The following is a 6,000-nucleotide window of genomic DNA, read 5'->3' on the forward strand; positions in this document are numbered from 1 at the left end:
CCAAAGGGGTACAGTTTGACATCATCTCTTCTTTGAAACAAATCAAGGTTCAGTCCCCAGCTCACTGAGGTGTGACATTGTGAATGTAATTTTTTGTGAAGTGGAAGGTGTCTTGTGTCCTTTTGACAGATTTGGATTTTTGGATGCGAGAATGAGGAGATGCATCTTTGTAGTCTTTGTAGAAAAAAAGCAAGACAAATTCTACAGATTATTTGTCCAAGCGGACTATTCTTCTTACTTCAAACATCCTTGGCAAAGTTCTTTCTTGAGTTTTTCAAGGTGATTGTGGACATCTGGGTTTTTCTGTTTGGACTCCTTCAGCTCCTGTTACCTTCACACAGCCACAATAATTCTTTTGCTGTGAGGAAAGAAGCTGTGATCATTCCGAGTATTTATTTTAAACGCCGGATTCATGAAACTCTGCCAGGTCTGACAGTAAAACTCTTTATAATTCCTGCTTGCCCTAACCTGCGACCCTGAGACTTGACCTCGTTAAACTTTTCCTGGGTTTCAACCTTTCTTACCAGAACTTGAGCTTCAAGCTTTAGTATCCTGAGCCTCCGTGGTAGGTCCTCAGTCTGCTGGGTCTGGGGCTCAAACAGACTCCTGAGACTCCCCAACTACTTGAGACCTGTAGTTCTCCCTTGTCTGGCCCTGAGCCTTTCATGTGGGTTCTTACGCCTGCCTGGCTCCCTCAGACTCAGCCTTCAGGGTGTCCTTCTGAGGCGTCCTTTTCTGACCTTGGGTGCTCCACCAAAGGTGTCCAGCTCTAACAACCCTGTCGGGTCTCTGAGCCATCAGTATATTCCCAGCTGCCCCTTTCTTCTGTTTCTTAGCTCTCTAATCCTCCTCAGGAACTTGATCCATCCACCCTACGTGACGCTCCCCATTTGAAAGTATGGTATCCGTACAGTACGGTGTCTTTGAAGGGGCCTGCTCTGCTTTTCAATTTTTGCGTCTCAGAATTTAGTTTGTTTACACCAAGCTACTCCTGATGAATCGGTTTAGATTTGTGTTCCTCAGGCATACGACAGACATACTTGATGTAAAGATCCATCCAAATGTAAGATACTCAGATATGCCTTTCTGTCATATAGTTTTTTTTAATTTATTTTTGAAGTGGTTTCGAAATAAGTGGTTTCTAAATTGTGTCCAAATAATAATAATAAAAAAAAAACTTACAAAAAAAAAATCATATTTATTGGTACATTTTTGGAGTTATCCTTGTAGTTATCCAAGGTTGTAATAAACAGTATCAACAGATATCTGAAACCAACATTCAACATGGGATGAAAAACAATGGATCCGTTTGTGAATGCAGAAGTTTTGGAGCCCGTACGTTTTTTTTTCCCTGGTTCCTCTCATCTTTGAACGAGCTTTCATTTCCTGCATCTTCGTGTGGAAATCAAAAGAGGCCGAACACTGGCAGAAATGCAATCTCACGTCTATTTGCTGTCATGATAGTTTAGCTTTTAACTTGTGAAGCAATCATGTAATATATAACATAATATATAACTGTAATATATCGATAAATTAATAAGTGGGTGCATAACGTGTCAGTTTATAGAGCAACACAGAACTCGTGAAGAACAGAAAAACAAGAATGGTTTGTGAGAGATGAAGTCTTGTATCGAGTTCTGTGCCCAGATTTATTCCTGGAAGGCATCATCCATGTCGAAATTCCCCGCTGGCGTTAACATGCATCACCGGCATCAACCGTGAAATCAGATTGCTTTTCCTCAATAAAATGCAAATAACTACTGGCGATGTAACTCCTTACGGTTTATGCTACATTTTTACTTTCATCAGTCTTCTGGACAGATGTAATCAGCAGAGAGGTGGCGAACTGCCTGCAGCTTTCCTCCTCTCATCTCACTGATTGTTGGACTGCAGGAAATAAGGCAGCCACTCATCTATTGTAGATTTTTGAGCTCGTGGTAAAGAAAAAGCTAATTGAGCTTGAGATTGAAAAATGTCAAATAACAAATCCCAGTTTGTCGTCTTCTTCTGCCTGTTTCTGGATTTCAGTTATATGGCTCTTTAATGCACAGAGGTTACACACACACACACACACACACACACACACACACACACACACACACACACACACACACCCTTAGACAGATAAGACTTTATTTGCTATTCAATCCCTCTGTTCCTGGATTTTGTTGGGAAGCTGAGATGGATCTCACTTTGTCTCTGCATAGCAAAGCTCAAGAAAATCCATGTGTTTGTACATGATATCGGTTCTGTTCTTGACTCCCTGAGCTCTTTGCCAAGCACAGTTTGTGCAGAAAACGACAAATATTAGTCATTCTTGAATTATCTTATTTGATCAGGAACAAGAATGTGTGTCAAATGTGTAAACTCCAGAGTTATGAAGTGAACAAATCTGCTTCTCAAGTCAGATTGGTGGATTCATCCTCCCTTAATGTTTCTGGCCTAACATCACCCCTTTTTGCGTCTTCTTGCTGCCCCTTTAGAAAAATGTAAAACGTTCTCTTTCATGGGAGTACACCTAAGCGCATGTTTGTATTAACAGGCTCAATTTAGTTGTACAGACAGGAAGCGAAGCCAGATGTAACTCCTGACTCTTGACATTTATTGTGTACCTCTTGCAACTGGCAGTCACTCAGGCTTGTAAATATTGTGGGAGAGAGCTACACAGTAGACGTCAGCAGCGAGGAGTTGCATCAGCTTCCTGCCCTGTTGAAAGACTAAATTCAGTGTTATGAAAAAATAAATGCGTCCATCAGAACATATCAGGGATGAGTTCTAGCGATGAGTTAACTTTTCCCTTCATATTACAGTTTGTATATGGGAAGATGTTTAAAACACTCTAGGTATGCGGGAGGAACTAGGACTATGATGAATCTCTAAATTCTATATAGCCACAAAGAGGAAGTAAGGCTTCTGGCTACTGTCTTGCATGTCTCATTACCTTGAAGGATCATCAGTCCCCTCCCTGTGGATACTGTGCCGAGTGTCATTCTCAGCAGATGAGTATTCATGTTATGACACGCGTGTTGGTGTGAGAGGAGGAGGAGGAGGAGGAGGAGGAGGAGACTTGTAATTTCATTCATCTCACCTCTTGGGTGTCACTGGGCAGAAACAAAGAAGAAGTGGCTCCTGGTACCATATTAGAGTTGTGAGAGCTCCTCATGGCAGCACTCCATCACCGGGCTCACAGCTCAAAAGATATCAGAACCACATAAGACGGTCCCATATCATCCAAGGCACACACTGTCCTTTTACATTGTCAGCACTATGTCATCTATAAAAAATCCTTTTGAAGAGCAGAGCACCAAAGTATCCATTCATAAAGGATAATGAACTCCTGCCATTTATCTCTCTTTCAGTGTCCCACTCCCATCTTCTTTCTGTCCTTCTCCCTCTTACTCCATAATGGATAAAATACTGCTGGGATGAATGTTTGTGGTGCTATTCTTGTTTTATTGAGCAGAAACTGTGGAGATGGGCAGGAATTCTGCTGTGTCAGCTCTAAGCAACGCGGGGTGTAAATCAGAGCTTACAACAGGAGGGGCTCATTAATGTGGAGAAGGACAGACAAGCTGCATGAGGTCTAGAGGAGACAAAGCTAGAAAACATGTTAGCAGAGGCTGCAACCAGGCGTGACCATGCAGACTGAGTTTAAATTGAGCAGTAAAGTCACATTTCTCGGATTTATCGTCGTGATATTTGAGGAGGTGGCCTCGTGTTACAGTCTTACGCTAACCTAGGCTCGTAGCTTCATCTGTTTCTGACCCAGACCCATCCAGCACAGAGAAATGCATGTCCTCCCCCAGAGGGGCAAAGTGATAGGGAAAGTACAAGTGTTGAAAATGTTTGTGTATAAGTGACAGAGGCCATCTAGCAGCCATATTAACCATAGCCACACACAGTAGGACATTGGGTGATGTCACGCAAAAGAGAAAAAAGAGAAAGAGAAAAATCTGTATAAGTAGTTGGAGGGAGCAGCTGATTGCTGGATGATGGAGAGAGAAGAGATCTGTTTAGATGGAACTGAATATGATTTCTCTGCTGTTTTGACAGGATTTGTGGATGCATGCATGAATATAGAGTAGGAGCGGATACCGTGATTGCCAGCTCTTGAGTTTAGCTTAGCCTTTGCAAAAGTCTTGATTATTTCATCCTATTTGTTTTCCATGAAATAGTTTACATCTTGAATTGCATCCATACAACTTGTAGCACAACAAATCACATCAAAACACATACTGGAGGCTCTGACATGTACCAGGAGTGAATAAATCCAACATAAAGAAAATGTCAGTCTGTATCAATGCGTGACTTATTTATGGTTCCTTTAAAAAAAACATGTGTGTACTGGCATGTGACATCAACCTAAGCACACACATCTAACACATCCATGTTACATGTCACAATCATGTTACATGTCACAACTACGTTACATGTCACAATCATGTTACATGTCACAACTACGTTACATGTCACAATCATGTTACATGTCACAACCATGTTACATGTCACATCCATGTTACATGTCACATCCATGTTACATGTCACAATCATGTTACATGTCACATCCATGTTACATGTCACATCCATGTTACAAGTCACATCTATGTCACATGTCACAACCATGTTGCATGGCTGTAGTCCGACTGTAGTGTTGTGATTGCAATGTGACAACAACATCGCTAGCATCAGTGATGAATACTGGGTAGAATGAGTGCAATAATAAATCTGAGAGCATTTCATTTCCTGCATATCTGTTTGAATCCTCCATTCATTGCGGCACATCATCTGATTAGACGTTGTACCACCATCACCTTAAATTCTTTCAATCACAACTGCAGAGTAACCAATGGAGGTTCCTAACTGAGGAATAACAGGTGAACTGAGCTGACCTGGGCCGCCCACGGAGATTTATAATGTCAGGGTTGTCTAACCTCAGTAGGAGGGAAACAAAGAAGTGAGGGAAGGGAAAAGGGGAAAAAAGGAGAGAAAATTGTTTTTCAGAAAAATGTACTATTCTGTACTTACTGTACATACTGTTATCAGTAACGCCGATACTCAGTGACTCCTCATCTACAGTAGTTATTACATGCGAATGTGTTGGAGCACTTTTCCCACGCATTTTACTCTCTTATTAGCATATCACCACAATTATAGAGATTTGATATGACAGATCTTTTATATGAAGTGACCGCTGGATGTCCACTTAACTCCCAGCATCACAGCACTGTAACCTAGCAACACCTCGCTTGATCGAATGCTGTTCATTGAAAATTGTTGAGGGCTTTGAAATTTCGCCAAACACTCATTTGAATTCTTTGTAAGAGAAACCAGAGAGAGTTCAATCACACTGAAACAGTTGGATGATAGCTGACATTATCACACATTCAATAAGACACTCAAACTACGCAGGCACTCCATCAAGTATGCAGGGGTCGAGCGACGTCAGCTAACTAAAGCCAGCAGATCTTATAACAACGCTACAGCAAATATATACTGACAGCCTGCTTTGAAGTACTGCCATTTCCTGACATAATTACATTGAAGTACTTGCAGACTGAACTCTCTAATTACTGTATTTTATTAAAACAGGCAGATAGTGCAGAAGCCCTCCTACTGCCACCATAGAGTGCAAGAAGATACGACGGGTGGAACCAAAGATCTAAAATTGGACTCATCAGAGTTCCAGTGGTCTAATGTCCATTCCCTGTGTTTCTTGGTCTAAACAAATCTCTTCTGCGTGTTGCTTTTCCGTAGTAGTGGTTTCTTAGCAGCGATTTGACCATAAAGGCCTGATTGGCGCAGTCTCCACTGAACAGTTATTGTGGAGATGTGTCTGCTACCAGAACTCTGTGTGGCATTTATCTGGGCTCTAATCTGAGGTGCTGTTAACTTGTGATTTCTGAGGCTGGTGACTTGGATGAAGTCATCCAAGCAGAAGAGGAAACTCTTGGTCTTCCTGTCCTGGGGTGGTCCTCATGTGAGCCAGTTTTGTCTTGGCGC

Source organism: Aulostomus chinensis, chromosome 7, assembly GCF_037954235.1.
Source record: "Aulostomus chinensis isolate RoL2024-O1b breed Wild chromosome 7, RoL_Achi_v1.0, whole genome shotgun sequence".
Taxonomy (NCBI): domain Eukaryota; kingdom Metazoa; phylum Chordata; class Actinopteri; order Syngnathiformes; family Aulostomidae; genus Aulostomus; species Aulostomus chinensis.